This window comes from Chenopodium quinoa, unplaced genomic scaffold (assembly GCF_001683475.1).
Source record: "Chenopodium quinoa cultivar QQ74 unplaced genomic scaffold, ASM168347v1, whole genome shotgun sequence".
In the NCBI taxonomy this organism is placed as follows: domain Eukaryota; kingdom Viridiplantae; phylum Streptophyta; class Magnoliopsida; order Caryophyllales; family Amaranthaceae; genus Chenopodium; species Chenopodium quinoa.
The window spans coordinates 1495974-1521426 of NW_018745617.1; positions in this window are offsets into that span (position 1 = coordinate 1495974).

Below are 25453 nucleotides of genomic sequence, written 5' to 3' on the forward strand. Positions count from 1 at the left end.
TCAAAAGGTTTATTCTTACGTACAAAGTCCCTTTTGCAATTACCAAAGGGAATGGGAGGATTGGGTATTCGCCGTCTTGATACTTTCAATTCTGTGTTATTAGCTCGTCAAAGCTGGCGTATACATCATCATCCTCAACTTCTTATTTCCAGACTCTTGTCGGCCAAATATCCTTCTTTCCACCTTTCACATCCTACTAGGATCCCTGGTGCTTCCTGGGGCTGTCAGGGTCTGGTTCATGGGTTGTCAGTCTTATCTGAAGGAGTTGTCTGGAAGATAGGTTCGGGTTCCCAAGTCTGCATACTTCAAGATTCTTGGGTTCTAGGGGAACCCATTATGTTTCGTGATAATTGTGAGTTGCCTTTACCATCTCATGTTTCCTCTATTATTAATCCGCGTTCTTACGCGTGGGATACCTCTTTGGTTCATCAACTGTTTGACTCGTCCACGGCTCGTCGTATTTTGGCTTTGGAACGGCCAAGTAGACCAATGGATGATTTTGTTTATTGGAAATACTCTAAAGACGGGTCTTTTACTACTAAATCAGCTTACGCCATGCTGTTGGGTCGTCATCATATTTCGCATGGCGCTTCTCATATTCCGTTTTCATGGTGGTAGAAGTTTTGGGGTTTACCTCTTCTTCCTAAGTTACATTGTTTTGGTTGGAAGCTAATTCATAATGCGTTACCTCTGGGTAGCGTCTTGCGGCTTCGGGGGATTCCTGTGGATTCCACTTGTGTATTCTGCTTACAGGGTTAGGAGACTCTTGATCATCTTTTCCGGGATTGGCCTTTCACTTCTCATCTTTGGTCCACAGCTCCTAATATTTTGTCACTAACTGTTCGTCGGGATTCTCAGTTTTCTAGCTGGTTTGCGGAATTGGTTACAGATTTGTGTGGTTCTAAGGCATGGGAAACATTGGTTCACTTGTTTTCCTTTTTTTGGTCACTTTGGATTGCGCGCAATCATAAGGTGTTTCGTCAGGCTGTTATTTCTCCGCCCTTTGTTCTCCATCTTATGCATGACAAGGTTGTTCGTGGCTCTGCGGCACAGGATTTCAGAGTTTCTTCTTACACTTCCAGATTTTCTTCTGGCTCTAGATGTGGGTCTGTGTCTACTTCTCCACTTTGTCGTCTCTACGGTGCCTCCGTGCCTTCTGATGCAATTTGTTTGGTGTTTGACGGAGCTTTTGATTCCCGGGATTCTTTAGCAGGGGCTGGTTGGATCTTTAGAAGCAGGAATTCAGAGAGAGTTATTGGAGGAGGTTCTAGGGCCTTCCTTTCATCTTCGGCGCTTCATTCTGAATAGCAGACTTGCTTTTGGGCTCTTAAAGTTGCTTCTCATCGTGGGTTTGATAAGCTGGTTCTCTATACTGACTGCTCAAACTTGGTTATTTATCTTCGTACGAAAGGCAGTCGAGATATCTCTTGTTTCTGGTTGCTTCAGGATATTAGGAATCTGCTTCGTGGGTTTTCTTCCTATGCCATTCGGAAAGTTCCTAGGCGGTGGGTTGCTCCAGCTCATTGGTTGGCTCTTCAGGCTCGTCAGCGTAGATTGTTAATGTGGTCTTTTTAGTTTCCTAGTTTTTCTTTGTTTCTTCTGTTTTTCTTTCTTTCTTAGTTCGTCTTGTCAAAAAAAAAGACATTAGGTGATGACTCGACAAATAATCCGAACTGTCGGCCAAGCGACAGGACTGGCGTCGCAATATGGTGGTTGGCGCCAGACTTTTTAGTAAATGTCTGGCGCTACACACCATAAAGTGGCGCTACAGCCCAGATTTTTGCACCAATACTAGAGCCTCGGTCTGGGACTGTTTTCGATATTATTAGTCAACTGGGGTATGCCTAAAGTCGTACTAGGTCAATTTTGATTAAAAGAAGAAAAAGCTTTATTGACTCGAATGAATGAATGAATTAATTAATTAGGCAAATTTCTTTAAATCATTAATTATAATCTCAACACAAATCAACAAACGGTTAGGAGGATCATAGAATATATATGCACAACAAATAATGCACAATTAGGCAAGGAAAGCACAATATGATGCAATGAGTTCGCAACCTAACCATGGCTCTAGTTCTCTAAAGTTCGGGATATGGTTTAGTCAAACAGGGTCCATGGTTAATTGTTCAGATGCACCGCGTAGAAGCCTAACTGAAACAGCCTGCCTAGTCCGAAAGCCCCAAAATAACTTCTTTTAGGTGGAAAAGCTACATTTCTTTCCAAAAGCATAGCTTTAGCTATTACAACCCTTGAAGGGTTAACGCGTGTGGATAGAACACCGCGAGTTTTTAGAAAAAACTCACTTCCATGGTTTGGTGAATTCAACCTCTCAGATGTATCCTTTGTTGCCAGGAGCGTTCAATCGGGTAGATAGAGCATGAATTCCCAGAGGGTTATGTCCATATGTAGAACACATATGGGTTTCAGAAAAATGAGAAAAAATTCAATCAGGAAGTAGGATCGAGCAAACAATACGAAAAACCAGTCGAAATTAGAACGCATATTTCTGGCTCGGTATTAGGGGAAATTGGCGCCAGCAAACAGAGACTGGCGCCAACTTTTAAATGTAGCGCCTGGCGCCAATACTAACGTCTGGCTCTACGGAAAAAAGTGTGGCGCCAAGCTCTGTCCCCTGACGCTACTTCCTACATGCCTCAGCAGCTTTCTTTGCTTAATAAAATCATCCAGTTTCGCGCGGTGTTATTTCAGTCCTAGTTGTGAAAGACGTTTCTCAAATTTCCTACGTGTAAAATCCTATGTTTTTGACTCATTACGGATGGTCTTTCCAATGAGAACCTTTTTATGCATATGCCAATAATGTTAATCAAAATCACGCACATGAAATACTTAGAACTTTTCGAGTCTCATCCACTCATTCTAAATCATTGCCGAAACAAATTCAGGAATTAAAATAGAAATCCTCCCCAGTGGAGTCGCCAAAAACTATAGGGAATAGTTTCAAGCCTTTAAAAATCCCACTAGCTTGAACCCCACTGTGATCATACACTAAAGTACGGTGGCGTCCAAAAGGGAAGAAGATAGAGCAAAAGAGTCGCCAACAAGTTTTTAAGGAACTTGTAAACCGTTCACGAGGTGAAGGTTACACCCACTAACGATCCAAGAGATCGTCAACTCCATAAGGTCATGAACCAAATAAGGGTCCGGGGATGATGGTACAAATCCAACCTAAAAGAGACTGAACCTGCCCTAATAATAGGCCTCTACTTTATTCTGCTCGTATTTATGTGCGCTTTCTGACTAACATACAATCACTAAGATTAACCCTAAACCTGTTTATCTATGTTGGTTAAATTTAATGCACAAATAAATTATTATTGGTGATCACTTGAAATTATAATCACAATTACCCTAACAAGATTATTAATTATCTTATTAAGCGTGATTGCAAGTACCAATTCCCTTTAACCTGCAATAAAAGGTGATCAAGCAATAACAATATAAAATAATATGCACATCAAGCAACATAATAAATAATCATAAACATTAGAAAGAACATAGGAATCATCATACTTGATCATACTTGATATTAAAGATACCCCAGTCATGATACTAGGAACCATAAATAACAACCTAAGCATGATATCTACATCATAAAATCAATTAAACCATTAAAGTACTTACTTGGATGCCTCGTACCTCTTTCTAATTACAAAATACACACGTTAGTAACTTCAAGGAAAATAATAGTCAAAACAATTAAATTAAATAATTGAAATAGAGATTTGGGACCAAACCCTCAGAAATTAAAACCTTTCACGTCTAGGGCGAAGGCAACTTCGAATATGGCTAGGTGTTTCTAGATCTTGTGAATGCGGAATTATTTATTAAAGAGCAAAGTTTAGAAAGAACGCTAAAACATTAATGATTCATAAAGTAATTGTTGACAATTGATGATTGTAGATGATGAATGAAAACGTAGTTTATTAAAACTTCAGAATAAAAAAGAATTGATGAATGGTAGATGATGATGATTGAATAGTAAATGAATATTGATAATCCGTGAATGAAAACGGAGTTTTTGATATGATATTTATAGAGAAAAACATCCAAAAAAGATAATTTATCAAAACAGAGTCTGAAGATCGAAAAACCACCTTGGCGCCAGACCTGGCTCATTGGCGCCACGACCAGTGGCTAGCGCCAGGCGCCAATGGCTGGCGTCTGGTGCCAATCCTGGTTCCAGACGCCAAAGGCTGGGGTTGGACGCCAAACCGGATTTTAACACGTTTTCGAAAATCTGATAATTTTACCGTACTGGAATATAAAATAATATAATTTCAGTCAAAAATGCTATTTGATCTAATTAAAACTCTGAAGAATCCTAATTGAATTAAGAATGATAAGACCTTCTAGAATGTTCTAGAAGACCAAAACCATTCCTAATTACATTAGGAATGATAAATCATATAAGACCCTCCCCTAGATCATTGGGCCGTACTTAAAGCTCAAACCGGGCCCAGTTTAGTAAATCGGCCATAAATTCCTCAATATTCATCGGAATTGGGCTTATAATATATCGTTGGAAAGTTCTTTGCAATCCCCATCCAACTACACCACTATTGGACCCATATCATGGACCAACCAAACTGGATTGGCTGTTTTCTTAAAATAAAGTTTTCAAAAACAGAGAGAAGAGAAAAGAAAAGAAAAGAAATAAAACTTTCCGCAACACTAGACCTTTCCACACTTTCGTTTCATTCGATTATGATTCGACGTAAAAGGTACTCATCACTGGGTTTGGTTTTGGGGAGACACAAATGGGTGTCTACACCACCACATTCCTAAATATTCACACCCTTAACCTTAGCCTCGTTACAACCATATTAAAGTCCTTTTGATCTATATATGCTATTGGTCTGCAAATTGGTGGAGGGTTAGATTTTGTGCAAGTCCTGACGAGGGTAATCAAACCGAAGAAAGGCATGAGCTAAATGGTTGAGCATCCCTAGGGTGGATTCAAATTTGGGGAAAAGAAGCGGTAAGAATGATTGGTCAATGAGGGTGCTAATTCTTGTTTCGTATCACATTTGATCCATTCTTGTTGATTGTGACAATAAACTAATGTTGAAATGAAATTGAAATTCTTGATATGATCTATTATTATTTGCTCGAGGACTAGAAAATCTCAAGTGTGGGGGAATTGATAAGTTCATATTTTATATACTTTATTGTATCATTTTTACTCTATTTTAGAGTATAAATTATGTGTTTATATATAGATATTAATGGCTTATCATGAAATTTACTTTGTTGAGCTTAATTGATAACATTTACTTAATTATACCCCTAATATACGATTTTGAAAAAGGAATTAGTAAAATTTTAGCTTTCATATTGTTTCAGGTTTATTACTTACAAAGACTAAACAAAACAATAGAAACAAAAGCCCACTATATACTCACGTGCAACATATAAGCAAAAGAAGTAGTAGTAGTGGGATTTAATACCCACCAACCCCTAATGGCCCAAGAAACAGAAGCTGCACATGCACAAAGAATTGGAAGAAAAACCCTCAAAATTTAGATATTGTATTTAAGGGGAAGCAGAGGCAGTAGCGAAAGACACACACAGACGGCGAGCACGAACACACAAAGGCGGAGACTAAGAGCAGCGTTCAACTTCTATAATTGGAGTTTACTCTTATCTCTATAAGATTATGCAATTAACAATGTTATATATTATTGATTGTGTTTTCTTAATCTCCATGTCTAGCTAATTTCCTTTGTTCTAGGTTAGGGATGTAGTCCATTATAATCTATCAATGAATTGAATTACTTTGTTTGGGTTTGATTTATATAATTGCAATTTGATAATCTTGTTTTAATTCGTACTCTTAATCTGGCCAATTGAATGTATGTTTAAGGTATTGGATTATTAGCGGAAGTGAAATTTCAATACTAGTTCGTGGGATTATCAAACGTCAAGTAGTATAATTTTAGGAATAGTTATACACTTGGGGTGGTCTTTTTGAATTCCTATTCTTAATGAGTTTATTTCAATTGTTGTGATCATGGAAGTAGACATAATGTTGATTTAAATATGCGTTTTCTACCTTGGAAGAGGAGATTACATACTATTGGTAATTCGATCATTGTTACATTATATATGTTCAACCCTGCAATTAGTTTAATTTCATTATAGAGAGTAGTTGGCGAAACCCGAAACCTAGAACTACTTCTTATTATTGTCTATCGTTTTATTAGTTTGCAAGCCTTAATCGTTTATAGTTTAGTAATACTTTTCTCATATTTTCGTCGTCTAAATAATATTCTAGTTTCTTAATTTGGTACTTGAGTAGACCTCCTTGTGGATACGATACCTTGCTCACCCTATATTTACTGTAATTGACCCGTACACTTGCGGTAGATTTAGACCCGACCAGTACAACCAATCGAACTCGAAATCCCTTCTCTTCGAATCGCATTGGAAAGCCAACTAGATGAAGTCGACTAGATTAGAGCAAGATACGACGAACTGGTCTTACTTGATGAAAAACGCTTGGCAGCTTTGCATCATGTCCAAACCTACCAACAGCGTATGGCGCGACATTTTAATAAGAAAGTCAAGACTAGGAACATCAAAGAGGGTGACCTAGTGCTCAAGGCACTTCGTAAAAATGTGTTAGATCCAAGAGGGAAATTCAGACCGAATTGGTCAGGCCCGTACATTGTAAAAGCCATCCTGTCTGGCGGAGCGGCACAATTAGTAGACATGGACGGTAATGGCTTCCACAATTTAACCAACTTGGATCAACTCAAGAAATTCTATGCCTAGTCGCATGGGTTCATGACCCAATAGAGCTACGTTTGGCTTGATTCCTTTTTAGGATACGTAGGCAACCCCTCAAGGGGGCCCGACCACTTTAAAAAATAAAAAATCCTCCCGCGATTGATCAAGTATGCTCGTCAGTTCAGCATTGCGTCACGACAAAAAAAGGGGGGGGGGATTGCCGCGACACGGGACATTCCACCGTGTCACAGTACTGTTCACCGTGGCACGGTGGCCCTGAGCGACAAAAAAAAAGAAAAGGGAAATTGCCGTGACGCAGGAATCTGTAACGTGTCATGGGATTTTTCACCATGACACGGTGGAATTTCAGTTTTTCCGTTTTTTTATGACGCATTCGTTGCGAATTCATTGTTTGTTCGAGTTTTTTTTTTTTTTTTAGTTTCGTTCTTCCATTGCGTCCGACTCCTTGACTCGGATAAATAAATAATAAATAAAAGTCATTGTAATTTTTATTTTTAAGGCTGAAATAAATGTGCTATTATTATTAAAATAAATGCGACTATAAGTATTGGCATCATATGCCTTATTTTAAATAAAAAATTATAAATCATAAAAAGCAAAGCACTATTGATCTAATATTTATTCACTTTAGGAACATCATTCTCTTGGTCAATTAGGTCGGCCTTCACCATTAAAGTGTCTTTCGTAGCCCGAACCGTCACACCCCTAGTCGAACTTTCACCCCTTTCACCTTTCTTGAATTTTTTCGATTGTTTCTCCCTATACACCATCTTTTCTTTACCCTTTCCTTTCACATAATTCTTCTTTCTTGGCATTATAGGAGTCTTAAACTCAATCCCTTGTGTTCTCGGACCTAGACGATCTTTAGGAGGAGCTTTCTTATTTCCAAGACGACTCTTCACATCAGACTTGCGTGATCCAAATCGTTCCCTCCTACTCCTAGGGTTCAACCATGCCTTGTATGCACTAGATAAAGGAGGAGGAGCTTGGTCACTTGCAGAAACGGTCCACAAAGGTCTCATACTTGTGAACGTTACTTTCATGCAACGATACTTCACGAGGACTATCGTTATAGCGTGGAATTACTTGTTCAAGTCCATACTGCCGCATCAATCGAGAAGGGAAATAAAAGGTCAGTTTTGAGATACTAGGAACACGGCAATATGGAGTATCATTCGTGCCAACCATCCTAGTAAGCCTCCACCAAGGCACCACCCAGCGAATGGAAAATTCCCTCTTTATAAAGAAATTTTTCCAATCTTCATACGACATGTTCGCAGAGTAATTCTTTTTCCTGCGGACTAGGTCGTTAGGGCCGTATTTTTCAACATCGTCGGGGGCTTCAAATAATTCTAAACGCTCCATCAACCAAATCTGCAAAAAAAAAAAAAAAGAAAAAAAAAATCAGTCGAAAAAAAAAATGCAGATTCCAGTGACACGGCAGGTTACACCGTGTCACGGCAGACTCCCACCGTGACACGGTGCCTGTTTTGTGTCACGGAGGCTACTCGGAGCGTATTTTTACCTGCAGCAGTACCAGAGAGCCCTTCCTGATGGCTTTCCGGTCAGCTTTTGCTTCATCAAGGCCACGAAATGTTTCTCCAAGGCACGTCGGCATAGGAGATCTTCCAGATTCGACATGTTCAAGCACAGACGCTAGACAAGCATGTCCTACCCTACCGTTTGCAAATAAAAGCTTGCTAAACATGCAAAAAATATATGCCCTTCTACGATATACATGATAAGACTCAGAGATAGGGCGATTAAAATATAAATAAGCAAGTTTTTCTAAGTCTACCTCATTACCACAAACAATTCTATTTAAATCAGGATATGTTAGATTCAGATGGCGTTCAAAATCTTGGTAATAATATTCACGTAGGGTAGGCATGGCAATAAGATTTCTAGCAGGAAATCCAAAGATTGCACCGAATTCCTCCGGCAGGGGACAAATTTCATCATAATCAAATTTGAAACAGTGTGTTTCTGGACTCCAATAATCTAATGCTGCCCTAAGAAAATCATGTTCAATAGCTACATGTCGCAGGGCTAGCAAACCCCTGACATGAAATAATTCTAACTCTCTTTTTTCAGCATTGGTCAAAGAATAAGACCAGTCACGCAATGTATTATCAAAATTATGAGACATGATTATTGAAATATGAAATTCTAAATTATTTTGTGTTTCGTAATTATGCATATCATGATTAAACTGGTCTTATTTTATAGCAAAAGCGCTCGAAACTGTCCAGAATTTATCCTTTCATACGCGTAAAACACACCGCTGAGTAATACGCGTACCGTGACACGGCAAGTTCTACCGTGTCACGGGAACTTTTTCCGCGACACGGCAAGTTCTGCCGTGACACGGTGAACAGTGCCGTGTCACGGCACCTCACGCGTTTTCTTTTTTATCGTTTCCCCTATCTATCCGGATTTTTTATAGTATTTTATCTTCTCCATTTATTTTTCAGTTTTCTGAGAGTTTTATTTCTAATAAAATTCTCAACTTTTTTTTATCTCTATTTTTTTATTTTATTTTATTATTATTATTATCTTTATTTTACTTTTATTTATTCATCACTTTAATATTCTATTTCTTTATCATTTTATTTTTGCTTGTCTTTTTATTTCTTTTTTTTAGGGAGGTAATTTTATTTATTTATTTATTCCTCACTTTAATATTCTCGTTTTATTTATTTTTGTTTGTCTTTTTATTTCTTTTTCTTTTGGGGAAGGTCGGTACCCTCCATTACTCCACTTATATTTTTTTTGTCGCGTCATTAATAAATACACGATCACACACAATGAGTTTCAAGCACACACTAACACACAATAATAAATACATAAGCTATGAATAGTGTACAAAAGAGTCATAATAAATAAACATGTCAAGTGTCATCATAGTATGTACAAATAAAAACCCTCGGTCAAAAGTTTCTAGAGCCAGAATCAGTATCATCTCCACCCTGCGAATATGCGGTGAGCCAAAGAGTCCCTCCTCATCCGAGTACGGCGAGTAATGTCCCTACTAGTCCCTATGACCCCAGCAGTAGTCAAACTCAAGGCAGGACCCGTCCAGCCGGAAAACGGTGTAGACTGGCTCAAAGACACAAGAATCGTCGGTGAAGCCATCGTCCCATACATCGGAATTGAGAACAAGCCCGACACCGGTGTAGGAATCCCGGACAATGCAGCGGAAAATGAACCAAGATCCAAGGGAGTCAAAACAGACCCAAGCTCAGGCCGTGGAGGCTGTGAAAACGACTGATGCTGCCCTTGACTCTGGCCCGAAAAGAGTTGGGAAGACTGAGACTGCTGCCACTGAGCCTCCTGAAACGGCTGAGTAGTTTGAGGCTCTCGCTGAGAATGAGAACGTCGGTGAATCTCAAGAGATCGTCTACCACGACCAAGCTCCTCCTCGTCCGAGCCTCTGTGCCTCGAGCGCGATTGGGACCTCCGTTGCTCCTGAAAGATACAAAATCAAAAGGTGTCAACAATGCAAAATAAAACAATTGGTAGAAGTAAAAATGAATGATTCCTCAAGAACGTCGCTAGAGCTCCGACAACTCGCACCACGCCGAAGCTTGATGATGCAATACTTTAGGGCGTCAACCAGCTTCATGAGTCCCATCATCTCCGGGCGGTTAGGCTGAGGATAAAACAAAGAAAAGTCAGTAACAAACAGTGTTAAAAGGATGAAAAATGCATCAAAGAAAACTCACCGGCTCAAAGACCTCGGGCAGTCGTCTGAAAATATGATCGGATAATCAAGTTATTCGACTATTTAAAACAGAGACTAATAAAGAAGATCCTCAAAAGAAATCATACCTTAGGAAGACGGGGTGGAGGAGCCAGAGAGGGAAGCAAATCCCGCGCATAGTCACTCTCCATGTGTACAAGCTCCTGCCATGGAAAAGTATAGCGCTCTCCCCTGTTGATCAACTCTCTGATCAAGCGTGAGTCCAGCATCGACTCTGGTGGAGATGAGGGCACCACAAAACGATCAGCGCTATGCTGAAGAACGACTTGTTCCCCCAAATACCAGACAAAGCGTTCGGTACCAACCAAAATGGTGCGGTGCGCGAAAAGACGCAAGGCCTCAGGTAGATCAGTCATCCCGGCCCAAGGACGATATCGGACATCAATGGCAACCTGAAAACCATAAAAAGTTGGCGTGAAACGACGGAAACAACGTCAGAAGGAAAATAACAGGCAACAAAACTAATCCTTACGCCAACAGAAGAGGTGCCTCGGCGTAGTAGCCCACGCAGTGCAGGGACGGACTCCACCCGCGACTCTCCTCGATCACGCCAGCTGGCCCCAACAGGGAAATCATGGACCGCTCCACGACGCCGGCGAGGATCCAAGCCTGGGAAGTACTCGTAGAACCATAGCTGCGATGAAAAGTAATCTTTAGCACATGAGTCGAACAAGTTAAAGTGAAATAAAAAGGGAAAAGATCATCACCTCTACGACTCTCCACAGACCATAGACAGTGATGGGAGACTCGACATTTAGCTGCCGACAACCATGACGTAGCGATAATGATCGGCGTATCCAAGGCTGGCCCAGCTATAGGATCCTATCTCATGGATCCTGACCAAAGCGGGGAGGTAGCAAAGGAGTACGCGTGAACTCCTATCAGGAGAAAGGGTCATAGAGATCAGGATCAGGATAAAGATCTGCACTCGCTGCTCAGCCGACGTATCCTCCATGTCGAAGCCACGAGCTAAAACTGAAGCCAGCTCCGATTGTCCGCTCCTAGGACCACCTCGAGACACTGGTCGGGTCCTGATATGCTGAACGATCGGACCCAACAAATCAGCTGCCTCAGCCGATCCCTAAGATAGATCAGACATCTGAGCTACAGCCCGGTCGGTGAAGTGCAGCCCGCTGATCATACTGAAGTCTAGAGGGGTCACCGTCAGCTCCCCCCAAGAAAAATGAAAAGTGTTGGTAGTATCCCAGAAATACTCCAACAATGCGCGAACGACCGTCGCACCGCAGCCCTGGGGGCTGCGAAACACTACAACCGCCGTATAGAAATCTACTAAACCAGCCGATTCCCATAGGGCGTTCGTAGCAGGATCCCTCGTAATGATCTGGTGAAGTCGAGGGATCAAATCGCCGGCTCCAGAACCGTGGTGGCGAAGCGTGCCATCGACTATGCCGGAGAGTGGGCGATGGGAGACATGGTTTTCACGGCAGAAAACCAACTGGTCTGGAGTCCACGGAGGTGGAACCCACCTACCTCTACTCACGGATGCCCGAGGCTCGGACTCTGAAGCATCGTCGTCCATACCCTCAGGAATGGTGGGAGTGTCCTCCCGAAAAGCCCGACGCCGGCCGAGGGTAGAAAGATCGCAATCTCGTCGCCTAGGCATGCCATCATAAAAATCTAAATGCTTAGCATCATTTCCTAAGACATTTAATTCAATTTGCATTTTTATGAAAATAAAGATCTAAATATTTAGCATCATTTCCTAAGTTATTTAGTTATTTATCGAATTATACGCTAAATTTTTACCTCCAGGCTAAAAATTGGCAAAATTATGGTATTTAGTTTCTCCATGACAAACTAATACTACAGTTCTCCTAGCCGCATGATACTATATTCTCCATGACAATATAGTACATACGCAAAATATGTTTCGAAGTTGCACAAAAACAATGAATCAACACATCATGAAATATTTCACAAGGTTTACCACCATTTTTTTCACCATTTCAAGTACAAAAAAGTAACATGAACATCATTTCACAAAGTAGTACCCAAAAATGGTGATTTGCTCAATTCTCCATCAAATCATGCAATTTTTGTCTCAAATTTCTCACAAACACACATACATACACATACAAGTAAAATCATGGCAAGAATTTCAACATAAAACCTCAAAATCAAAAATCCCCAAATTGATTTTTAAGGGTTTTTCATGAAATTGCTTTTGAAGCAAATTTAAGGCACAAATTAAGAGGAACATACATAGATCCTTGTAGAGGGTTGAAAATGGGGAAAGTAGCAGAAAATTAGAGCAAATTTGGTGAAGATTTGAGCTCCAAAAGCTCGAAAAATTTCAAAAATCCGCGCAACCGCCGTGACACGGTTGAGATTAGCCGCGGCTCGGTGGCTGGATGACGTGTCACGGTGAGTCAGTCCGTGTCACGGTGAGCTTGAGAGGCGACGGAGCTCCGGTGACTGTGACGGCAACCTCAGGCGGTAAACAGCAACAGCAAGAGCAGTAGGCAGTAGTGATAAAAGCAGCAGCAAGTCGCAGAAAAAAAATAAAAAAAAAAGGAGAAAGAGGAAGCAAACCGCCGTGACACGGTTAAGAATGCCGGCCGATGGGAAGAAAAACCGAGCGCCGGTGAGTAGAAAACGAGGCACGACAAACCAAAAAAAATTTTGAGCTGTTCGGATGAGAATCGAGCGAGAAAGAGAATGGCCAAAATGAGAAAAAAATGTTGATATTTAAAATAAAAAAAATCTCGTGCAACGGACCCCGTTCCCACGTAACGGTCCGATTTTTGTGTGGTGCGCAAGCTTTGACCAGTCAAAGATGTTTTTTGACCATTTTTCAGCCATTTGATTCCCGCGACACGGGACCCCTTTGCCGTGTCATGGGAAGCAGCTCCGCGTGACGGGGGGCTTTTGCCGTGTCACGGGAATTTTTTGTGACACGGCGGTTTTGGTACAGTTATTTTGCGAATATTCTGACATTTTGACTGAAGTTGCACGTTTTTTGCATAAATTGGACAATTATTTTTCGCTGGAATTACGCGGAATATTCTAACTGGTACTTTTAGGGGACTGAAATTACCATTTTACCCCTAGCAAGCATCAAAGTTTATTTTTCGGCATGTTAAGCACCTAATAGGCTCGGATAATCGACTTAAAATTGTGAATCATCTGCGGCCCACGTTCGGGGATAATCGAACCATCACACGCTTATAAATTTCAGCAATCGTCGGCTTTCCTCAAGCATGGAAAGCGTTATCGGTGGATTTTTGTTCAAGTATAGAAAACCGCCAAGTCAGCTTTCCTCAAGCATGGAAAGCGTTATCGGTGGATTTTTCCTCAAGTATGGGAAACCGCCAAGTCGGCTTTCCTCAGGCTTGGAAAGCGTTATCGGTGGATTTTTCTTCAAGTATAGAAAACCGCCAAGTCGGCTTTCCTCAGGCATGGAAAGCGATATCGGTGGATTTTTCTTCAAGTATAGAAAACCGCCAAGTAGTCGGCTTTCCTCAAAGCATGGAAGGCATTATCGGTGGAATTCTTCAAGCATAGAATGACACCAAATTCATACGTCGACTTTCCTCAAGCATGGAAAGTGTCATCCAGTAGGTTTTTTCAGGCATAGAAAACTACCAAATTCTTCAGTCGGTTTTCCTCAAGCATGGAAAGCGTTTCAACAAATGTCACTCGGTGGATTCCTTCAAGCTTAGGAAGCTGCCGAATCTGTTTGTCACCAATACACTGGTGTCAAATACGTATTCTATCCTTTTACCCTTTTATCTGTAGAACTAACATTTTTCTGCAGGTATCGACGTATACAGAGTGATTTAGGATTGCAGAACGTCTTAAATCATTCTATGTCCCTATCGGGTACTTTGAATATCGTTTTCGAAACTGACATTTCTACAAACTCAGTCAAAGTGGGGGCTTCTGTAGACACCTAAAAATGTCTCCCCAAAACCAAACTCGATGATGAACAACCTTTCACCGCCACTATTGGTCGGGTTCAGTATTTAATCCCGAGAGTGCTTAAAAATCGTATTTGATGAAATTCGTACTTTTGAACAGTCCATGGATTAGCCTTGATGTTTGGTAAAAGCATAGTTTTTATTTCAGCCCAAACTTATTATTTAATTTTAGCCCAAACCTTTTTTATTTTATTGTATTATTATTATTTTTTTTGGCCCAAACCTTTTGTTTATTATTATTTTATTATTTTCTTATTTTAGCCCAAATAATAATAAGTCAGAAAAGGCCCGAAATTATCAATCGGCACTTTAAATGCCGAAGGAAATTAGGGTTAAAAATGTATTTAGACGGAAAAACGGGCTAGAATTTCCCGCGCCACGGCAGGTACCTACCGTGTCACGGGAATCCTTCCCGTCTGACGGTGGGATTTCCCGTGACACCGGATGTCTGCCGTGACACGGGACATTTCGAATCTTTTCCGCGTAAACCCTTAACACGTTTTCTTTCCCGTTTTCTGAAAATTTCCCGCGCCACACCAAAAATGTACCGTGTCACGGGAAAGTGTGCCGTCTGACGGTAGGGACTTCCCGTGTCACGGTACAGTTTGCCGTGTCACGGGATACTTTTTTAGGGTTTTTAACATTTTTAGGGTTCCGTGTGCTCCCTCAGCACATTTTCCCTATAAATACCCCCTCATTTCTGATGTACGGGGCACCGAGTAATTCTCTAATTTTATTCTCCTCTCTTCTTTGCTTTAGCCTAAACACTAGCCTACCCTTTTTATTTCAAAATTCCTTCTTCAAGTACTCAAAGGAGTCCATACTTTACTCGTGGTTATATCATTAAGCCAAGGCGTGAAAGGTAGAATTGTTTGAGGGTTTGGCCCCAAAATCAACTTTACTTTATTTTATTTAATTTAAACATCGTTTTATTATTTCCTTGAAGTTACTAACTCGTTTATTATTTTGTAGTTGCAAACAAACAGAATCAAAGTAAGGATCATGCTCCTTTTATTTTTATTATTTTTCTAACGATTTTATGTTGTTGGAATTGTGATTAATTTGGTTTTAATATTAATGTTGTTCTACTATTTTTTATTATGATCACCATATTGCATGTTTAAAGGGAATATGTAATTGAAAATCACGCCTAATAAGATAATTTGGACAACCAGTTTAGGATCCTTTTTATCTTATTATTAATTGAAGTGATCACCAATATTTTAGAATTATGTGTGCATTAATGTTAAACATATTCACACATGCTTTTAACGTAGGCGCACTTCAAACGACGCCTACACTAAGCATTGGCTCATTAACAAAAAAAGGCACCGACATATAGGTTCAAAAGGAAAAGGCACCGACGTACAGGTACAAAGCAGCAGAAGTGTCGATGTACAGGCATAGCGGAAGCAAATTTCAGGCGAACTTTTAAAGATCGACAGGCGTGGGTCTTCGGTAATTTCCTCTGGAAAATTATCGCATTGAAGGAGGATGACTTCTAGTGAGGATATCCTCGACGACATTCCTTAGCTTGCGGAGAGTTGTCACAAACAACTGGAGGTAATTTCGGGCGAAGTTGTCTTCGATCATATTCCCTTAGGCATGGAAGATGGTCATAATGCGGATGGAGATTGTTTCAAGAGAAGTAATCTTCGATAGTATTCCCTTGGACGTGGAGTATTATCAATGCGGATGGAGATTGTTTCGAGAGAAATATTCTTCGATAGTATTCCCTTGGACGTGGAATATTATCAATGCGGATGAGGATTGTTTCGAGAGAAATAATCTTCGATGGTATTCCCTTGGACGTGGAATATTATCATAGCGGATGAGGATCGTTTCAGGCGAAGCAATCTTCCAAATTTGGAAGCAGTTACAGGCGTAGCGGTTTTCAAGCGGGATGGCATTCTCTAGCTTGCAGGAGGTCATCAAAACAAGGAAACAACAGTAAAGCGGCAGCAATAATCGGTTACTTTCAGAGACGTGTGCTCGACGCTGCAAGATACGCGTTTCTTAACTCTTTTATCTGTTTAAATAACGCTAGTTTTGCAGGTATTGGCGTTGCAAGAGTGATTTGGGATCGCAGAACGTTCTGAATCATTCTCCGTCCCTATCGCTACTTTGACTTTTGTTTTCGAAACTCGCGTTTCTCCAAACTCAGTCAAAGTGGGGGCTTCTGTAGACACCCATTAGTGTCTCCCCAAAACCAAACCCAGTGATGAGTACCTTTCACGTCAAATCATAATCGAATGAAGCGAAAGTGTGGAAAGTCTAGTGTTGCGGATAGTTTTAATTTCTTTTCTCTTCTCTCTGTTTTTGAAAACTTATTTTTAGAAAACATCCTATCCAGTTTGGTTGGTCCATGATATGGGTCCAATAGTAGTGTAGTTGGATGGGGCTTAACAAGAGCTTTCCAACAATATATTATAAGCCCAATTCCGATGAATATTGAGGAAGTTATAGTCAATTTACCAAACTAGGCCCGGTTTGAGCTTTATATGCGGCCCAATGATCTAGAGGAGGGCCTAATATGATTTTTATCATTCCTAATGCGTTTAGGAATGGTTTTGGTTTTCTAAAATCTTCTAGAAGGTTCTTTTCATTCCTAATTCAATTAGCATTGATAGATTGACTTTTGTTGACTTTTCAAAGTTTTAATCAAAATCAAATAGCATTTTCGAGGGAATTATATGATTTTATCCTCCAGTACGGCAAATTTATCTGATTTTCGAAAACGCGTTAAAACCAGTCTTGGCGCCTGAACCCAGGCTTTGGTGCCTAGAACCAGGCCTGGCGCCTGGCGCTAGCCATTGGCGCCTGGCGCCAGTGTTGGTGCCTAGCGCCAGTTAGCCAGGGTTTGCGCCAACTCTGTTTTTTGTGCGTCAAACTCTGTTTTGTTTATTTTATCTTTGTGGCTGATCTTCTCTATAAAAAACGTATTTAAAACTCTGTTTTCAATCATCTACATTCACCAACTCTCATCAAGATTTTCTTGATTATTTTCTCTCTCTCTTTTCTTTAAACCTTGCTTTCATACAAAATTCCGCATTCACAAGACTTAGATACACCAAGCCATATTCGAAGTTGCCTTCTCCCTAGACGTGAAAGGTTTCATTTATGAGGGTTTGGTCCCAAATCTCTCTTTCAATTATTTAATTTAATTGTTTGTTTATTATTTTCCTTGAAGTTACTAACGTGTGTATTTTGTTATTAGAAAGAGGTACGAGGCATCAAAGTAAGTACTTTAATTGATTTTTATTGGTGTTATGATGTAGAAATCATGTTTACATTGTTATTATGATATTCCTAGTATCATGTCTAGGGTAATTTTAATACTAAATATGCTTAATATGATTCCTGCGATGCTTCCTATATTGTTCCTAATATTTATGATTGTTAGTATCATGTTAGGGTTAAAGATTTGATTTTTATTGCTTAGTGACATGCTATGGTTTGTTATTAATCTTGTTAGTATCATGCCTAGGATCTTGCTATTGTTATTATGCTTTAATATTAACATGAACATGATTATGATTATAATTGTTATAATTTATGATGATTATGAATATTATTATTATTATTATTTTGATGATGATTATTTTATTTATTATTATTATTGTCTTGATTATGATTATAATTTTATAATGATGATTATTATTATTGTTATTTTTATGATGATTTTATTATTTATTATGTTGCTTGATGATTTAATTGTTATTGCTTTGTCACGCCTTTATGCATGTTTAAAGGGAATTTGGTACTTGTAATCACGCTTAATAAGATATTTAATGATCTTGTTAGGGTCAATTTGATTATAATTCAAGTGATCGCCAATAATAGATTTATTTGTGCATTAATATTCAACCAACATAGATAAACAGGTTTAGGGTTAATCCTATTGATTGCATGTTAATTAAAAAGCGCACATGAATACGATCAGAATAAAGTAGAGGCCTATTATTAGGGCAAGTTCAATCTCTTTTAGGTTGGATTTGTACCTTCATCCCCGAACCCTTATTTGGTTCTAGACCTTATGGAGTTGACGATCTCTTGGATCGTTAAGGGGTGTAACCTTCATCCTATGAACGGTTTACAAATTCCTAAAAAAACTTGTTGGCGACTCTTTTGCTCTATCTTCTTCCCTTTTGGACGCCACCGTACTTTAGTGTATGATCACAGTGGGGTTTAAGCTAGTGGGATTGAAAGCTTGAATCTATTCCCTACACCTGCAGGGCTAAAGAGTAGTACTAATATATCTGATTTTACATTGCAGGGTACGACCCTAGGGAAGGTGGCCACTCCAGATAAGAGCAATAATGCCCCAAATCCAGTTATCAAACTTCCATTCCCCAATCGTCACTTGAAAACAAATTTGGATAAGCAGTTTGGTAAGTTTCTGCAGATGGTAAAAGATTTGCGGGTAACAGTTCCCTTCACTGAATTAATTACACAAATTCCTGCATATGCAAAATTCATGAAGGAAATATTGACAAGAAAAAGGTCTATTAGTGAGGTAGAGACAATAGCTTTCACTGCAGAGTGTAGTGCCGTACTTCAAAATGAATCTCCACCTAAATTAAAAGATCCGGGTAGTTTTTCTATCCCTTGTCATATTGGCAATCTAATGATTGATAATGCATTGTGTGATTTGGGTGCTAGCGTTAGTGTTATACCATTATCTGTGTGTTCCAAGTTAAATATGGGTAAATTAAAAGCTACCAATATTACTCTACAAATGGCCGATCGTTCTTTTAAATACCCCTTAGGTGTTTTAGAGGATGTTCCTGTTAGAGTAGGTAAATTTTACATACCTTTTGAATTTGTTGTTCTTGATAAGGCTGAGTATATGCAAACTCCAATTATTTTGGGTAGACCATTCCTTAACACTACAGGAGCAATTATAGATGTGAGAAGTGGCAAATTAACACTATCAATAGGGGACGATAAAATTATTTTTAATCTTTATAATACCCCTAAAAGTCCCAAGACAGAGGAGAAGTGCTTTAGTATTATTGTGGTTCAAAGTTATTCTAACAAGCCCCAAGCTCTTGTAAAAGATCCCTTGGAGGCGGTATCTTGTGTTGCATCCCTTACAAATGAGATAGACAAATGGCAGAAGGAAGTTGATGCAATAGAAAGAGCCTCTACACTGTCGGTCTTGGCTTTGAGGATGAGAAGGTGGAATCAAACAAGCAAGTTGTGGAAACTGAGCCTACAATAAGTGTTCCGCCAGATCGAGTTGCAAGTGCTAAATGTAATGACAATTTTAAGCAACCCTCGATCGATGAGGGATCTTTGGTGCGTAGCATTGAAGAGCCCCCATTCCAAGTCAAGGAGGATCCACCAGATAAGGTGAATTGGCGTCCTACAGGGTATGTCAGGAATTCGCGTCGTGGCCTAAACATCGCTCGACCGGGTGAGAAACCACCTGACCAAGCGTTAGGCCAAGGTTCCTAGTTCTTGTAATTGGTAAAAAGGTCGTGCGGGACCTAGATAAACCAGCGCTTTGCGGGAGGCAACCCGTATATTTAATGTTTTCAGACTAGTTTTTCTTTCTTTTTTGTTCTTTTTCTTGTGAGAGGAGAGATGAGGGAATTTTGATGAGTTTTATGAGTTTATGTACAGGTTTGAAGGAAAAGAGTTAGCCAAAAATTGAAGAGAAAAAGAAGACACAATAATTTCCAATTAGCCTCGGGCCCGACGGGGCGAAGCTCGCCCGACCGCGCGCGAGAGCAAGGCTAATTAAAGCTTAACTTTTGCCCGACCAGGCGAATGCCTCCAGACCGGGCGCGAAATTTGACGTATACGGACGTTTTCAATCGCCCGATCGGGCGAAGGGCTCCTGACCGGGCGCGAGAGGAGACGAAAATTTGGGAATCAGATCGCTCGACCGGGCGATTTTACGCCTAACCGGGCGCGAGAGATACACATGAAAAAATTTAGATCGCCCGATTGGGCGATAGACCGCCCGACCGGGTGCGACACCACCGTCCCCTTTTTCTTCTTCTTCCTTCTTCTTTCTTTCTTTATTTCTCTTTTCCTCCCCTTTTTCTTCTTCTTCCTTCTTCTTTCTTTCTTCATTTCTCTTTTCCTCCATACCTTTCTCTCTCTAAAACTCTATTTTTCTCTACCTTCTCTTCTCCATTTCTTACCCAAATCCAAATATTTTTACATATTCTTAATCCTCTCTTCATTCTCTACAATCCTACACAAAAATCTTCAAGTTCCATTCAGATAATTTTTATACCCATTTTCAAAAACTCTCAAAAATGGCGGCAAAGAGGGCAAGAACACTCTTAGGGGGAAGCTCAAGCGAGCAATACGACCCGGTGTTGCAACTACCACATTGGCCGACGATCAAGATAGCAACCCCGGAACAGAAGGAAAATCTTGAGCAACTCTACGGGCGTGAGGTAATTCCTTCACAGTGGTTACACCACCCTACTCTAGAAGCATTAGGATTATATGACTATGTTAGGAGATTTTTGAACGATATTGGTATGAGGAAATCTGTTGATATGCACTATGCCACTTATCGTGAATTAACCTGTGAATTTCTTTCTTCTTTGCATGTTCATAACCATAAAACTGGGCCAAAACTGATATATAGGTTAAATAATAGAAATATTACTTTAAATTTTGTTGATTTTTGTAAATTATTTGATTTGGAATCTGATTTGCGTCACCAATGGCATGCTGAATATAAAATGGATGATATTTACACTGCTTTGACTGGTTTGTCGGCGCCTAACGCCCAACATGCTAGTGCTAAACCAATCCATCACCCCGTTCCCAAAATATGGCAAATATTTACAGGTGTTAGCTTTTTAGGTAGGAACGAGCCCCATAATTGTCAGACTAATGAACTAGCTGTTATTAGCCATTATGTGTACGGGTTCGGGAAGCTTAACATAGCTAGTTATATCATCCATCACTTAGCTAGGCATGCAACAGCTAGTAACGCCGCTAGTACCCCCATCCGTCTAGGTGGCCTTATCACTAGGATATCTATTAAGAAGGTCGGTTTTGTAGAGACTAGACCCCACCAGAAGACTAATTGTGGACCAGATACCTACATGACCACTAGGTACCTTGAGGAGTTGGGTTGGGTACGATCGGATGGTGAGCAGACCCCCCACTGGTGTATTAGGACTGGGATCTAGCATCCATTGCCCATCTTTTCCCTACCTAGTCCTGATTTGTCCGCCTTTCCCCCTGGGAAAGCGTCTTACACGTACGTCCTTTTAGTTGCCCATGCTAGGGGGCAAGCACCACCAGTTCAACCACCCCAGCCTGAGCCTGAGGTAGCGTTTTCTCCACCTCACATGTCTCACTCCATCCCCCATGTTAACTCTGACCCAGTTTGGGACCTTCAGAGTATAGGTCAGGCTTTAGGCCGTATCGAGCATTCCTACACTGACCTTAAGAGGATGGTAGGCTCCATTAACCATAGGTTAGGGTACCTTGAGAGGAACCAGGGTAGAACTCTCTACCCTATGTATGATGATTATGCTTGTCGGGGCAACATTCCCGATGATGATATTTACCCTGACTGGTTTCAGCCTCCACCCTAGGGATACAATAGGGATCCCACTGCCCACGGCATTTATACTGACTATTCTGCCTTCCATGGGTACGACCAGGACATTCCTTTCGAGGGACCGGCGGGGGGGAGTTTTCACGCTGATTATTTTGGTGGTAGCTCTTCTGGTGCAGGTGGTGCAGGTGGCAGTGGAGGTGGAGGTTTCGGCTCCATGGATGAGGATGATGAGGACTAGCTATGCTGGGCTACTTCCTGAGCCAATGAGGACATTGTCTGATTCTGGCTTGGGGAAGATTTTGGATTTGGTATCTTTCTTTTTCTCTTTTCTTTTGTTTTTGGTGTGTTTTCTTAGTTTAGTTTTATTGCTTTTGAGGTTAGTTTTATTGCTTATTATATATAAAAAAATACAAAAAAAATGAAAAATTAAAAAATACAATAATACGTTCCAATGAATTATAAATCATGTTTCCCTGTGCCCCATACTTGAGAAAATTTGTTTTGATTCTTAGTATATGATAATAAATATTGTGGACTAGTTGATCATGATTTGATGTTTGATTGCTTAGATGTCCTAACATGCGTCAATTTTTCCCAACTACTTATGAATATAGTGCTTGACTAGTTGATTTGGTTAGGAATGTGTGATAGTTCCTGGTTTGTAAATGAATTTGAGTATTGATTTGCAACTATAAGTAATGTTTGTATGACTCATTATTATGCACATTGTGGAGGACAAAGGCATTTGTTCTTTTAGGTGGCCTCCAGATGATTTTAGATACATTTGTTCCCATCTTGCTACATGTAGAGAATATTTCAAGCATTACCCCAAACTTGAACCCCACTGTGATCATACACTAAAGCATGGTGGCGTCCAAAGGGAAGGAAGATAGAGCAAAAGAGTCGCCAACAAGTTTTAGGAACTTGTAAATCGTTCACAGGGTGAAGGTTACACCCCTTAACGATCCAGGAGATCGCCAACTCCAATAGGTCTGGAACCATGACTGGTATTTAGGGGATGAAGGTACAAATCCAACCTAAAAGAGATTGAACCTGCCCTAATAATAGGCCTCTACTTTATTCTGATTGTATTCACGTGCCCTTTTTGACTAACATATTATCTATAGGTTTACCCTAAACCTGTTTATCTATGTTGGTTAAATATTAAAGCACAAATAAAACTATTATTGGCGATCACTTGAATTATAATCAAATTAACCCTAAACAAGATTATTAATTATCTTATTAAGCGTGATTACAAGTACAATTTCCCTTTAAACATGCATAAAAGGTGTGATCAAGAAATAACAATACATATCAAGCAACATAATAATAATCATAAATAATAATAATCATAATAATAATAATTATAATATTCATGTTAAAGCACAATAACAGCAAGATCCTAGGCATGATACTAACAACATTAAGAACACCCTAGCATGTCACTAAACCATAAATATTAAAGCTTTAGCCCTAACATGATACTAACATGTTATTAGGAAAGAAAATAAGAAGCATCACAACAATCAAACTTGATTTAAGGAACTTATTCTTTATCCTAAACATGATACTAGGAAGATCAAAACTCCCTAACATGACACTAGGAATCATAATAACAACCTAGACATGATTTATGTATCATAATATCAATAAATCAATTAAAGCACTTACTTGGATGCCTCGTATCTCTTTCTAATAACAAAATACACGCATTAGTAACTTCAAGGAAAATAATAAATTAAAGAATTAAATTAAATAATTGAAATATAGATTTGGGACCAAACCCTCAGACATTAAAACCTTTCACGTCTAGGGCGAAGGCAACTTCGAATTTGGTTAGGTGTGTCTAGTGCTAATGTATGAGAAATTGTGTTTGTAAAAGAGTATTGGTTTAGAAAAGAGAGGGAGAGAATAAGATTTAGCTTTAGAGAGGGGAGATATGACCTCTATTTATAGAGAAAAAAGAGGTTCAAAGAATAAGAAAATAATCCGAATTCGAATCGAAATAGAACTCGATGGACAACAGTTTTTACGGATTTTGTTTTTATCATATCTTTTGATCTATAAGTCCAAATAAGGCATATATTATGTCTTTGGAAATCTATTGAAGTCTACTTTCCAACCCAATTAGAATAAGATTAAAATTATCTTGTAGATAAAAAAGATATGGCCGAAATAGTAGGACGGTGTCAGTTTTGGATAGAGTTTTGTATCTTATTCATATCTTTTTCGTTATAACTCAGATTTAATATTATAATATATCATTGGAAAGATAATAATTGGATAAAGATTATGAGGCAGGAAAATTAAATCTGACTATCTTTCAACATCTTTAAATTTGAATTGAATTAGGATTTAGGAAAAAAGAAAGTTTTAAAAAAGGAAAGTTTTTATTTAACTCAAATTCTTTGATCTTATCTTTTCAAAAAAGATAATTAAGATCTTTTAAAAACTTATGGAAGGTTCTAATTAATCCTAATTATTTTAGGAATAGGATTAGACCTTTGGACCCTCCACGGGATCATTGGGCTGTAGGTAAGATCCGGTTCGAGCACAGTTTAGTATTTTGGCCATAACTTCCTCATTATTCATCGGAATTGGGCTTATAATATATCGTTGGAAAGGTCTTTTAAACCCCATCCAACTAAACCATTATTGGACCCATATCATGGACCAAACTAAACTGGAATACAATTTTTTTTAAAATAGGGTAAGAAAAGAAATATTTTCAAAAACAGAAAGAAGAAATATTTTAATAAAAACACCTTCATCACTAGACTTTTCACACTTTCGTTTTGTTCGATAATCAAATGACGTGAAAGGTATTCATCACTGGGTTTGGTTTTGGGGAGACACATTTGGGTGTCTACAGAAGCCCCCACTTTGACTGAGTTTGGAGAAACACAAGTTTCAAAAACAAAAGTCAAAGTATCGATAAGGACGGAGAATGACTCAGAACGTTCTGCGATCCTAAATCATTCAAGTAACGTCGATACCTGTAAAACTAGCCTTAGTTAAAACAGATAAAAGAGTTAAGAAACGCGTATCTTGCACCGTCGAGCACACGTCTCTGAAGTAACCGATTTGTTGCTGTTGCATTGCTGTTGTGATAACTTTCCATAATCTAACGGAACTCCACCTTGATGTTTTGATGTTCACTTGTCTCCAAACTATAGAGCTTTTTGGATATGTTCACGCGTCTCTGAACAAAGAGCTTCTTTATCTTGAATCATAGTGACAACCTTCCCAATCATAGCAAAAGTTGCCGAAAAACGCCTCATCACGAACCGTCCTTCTCAAATCTCGGTGACAACCTCCACAATCTTAGCGAATGCCGTTGAAGATCGCCCATCTCGTGCTATCTTCTCAAATCTCGGTGAAGACCTCCACAATCTTAGCGAATGTCGTCGAAGACCGCCCATCTCGTGC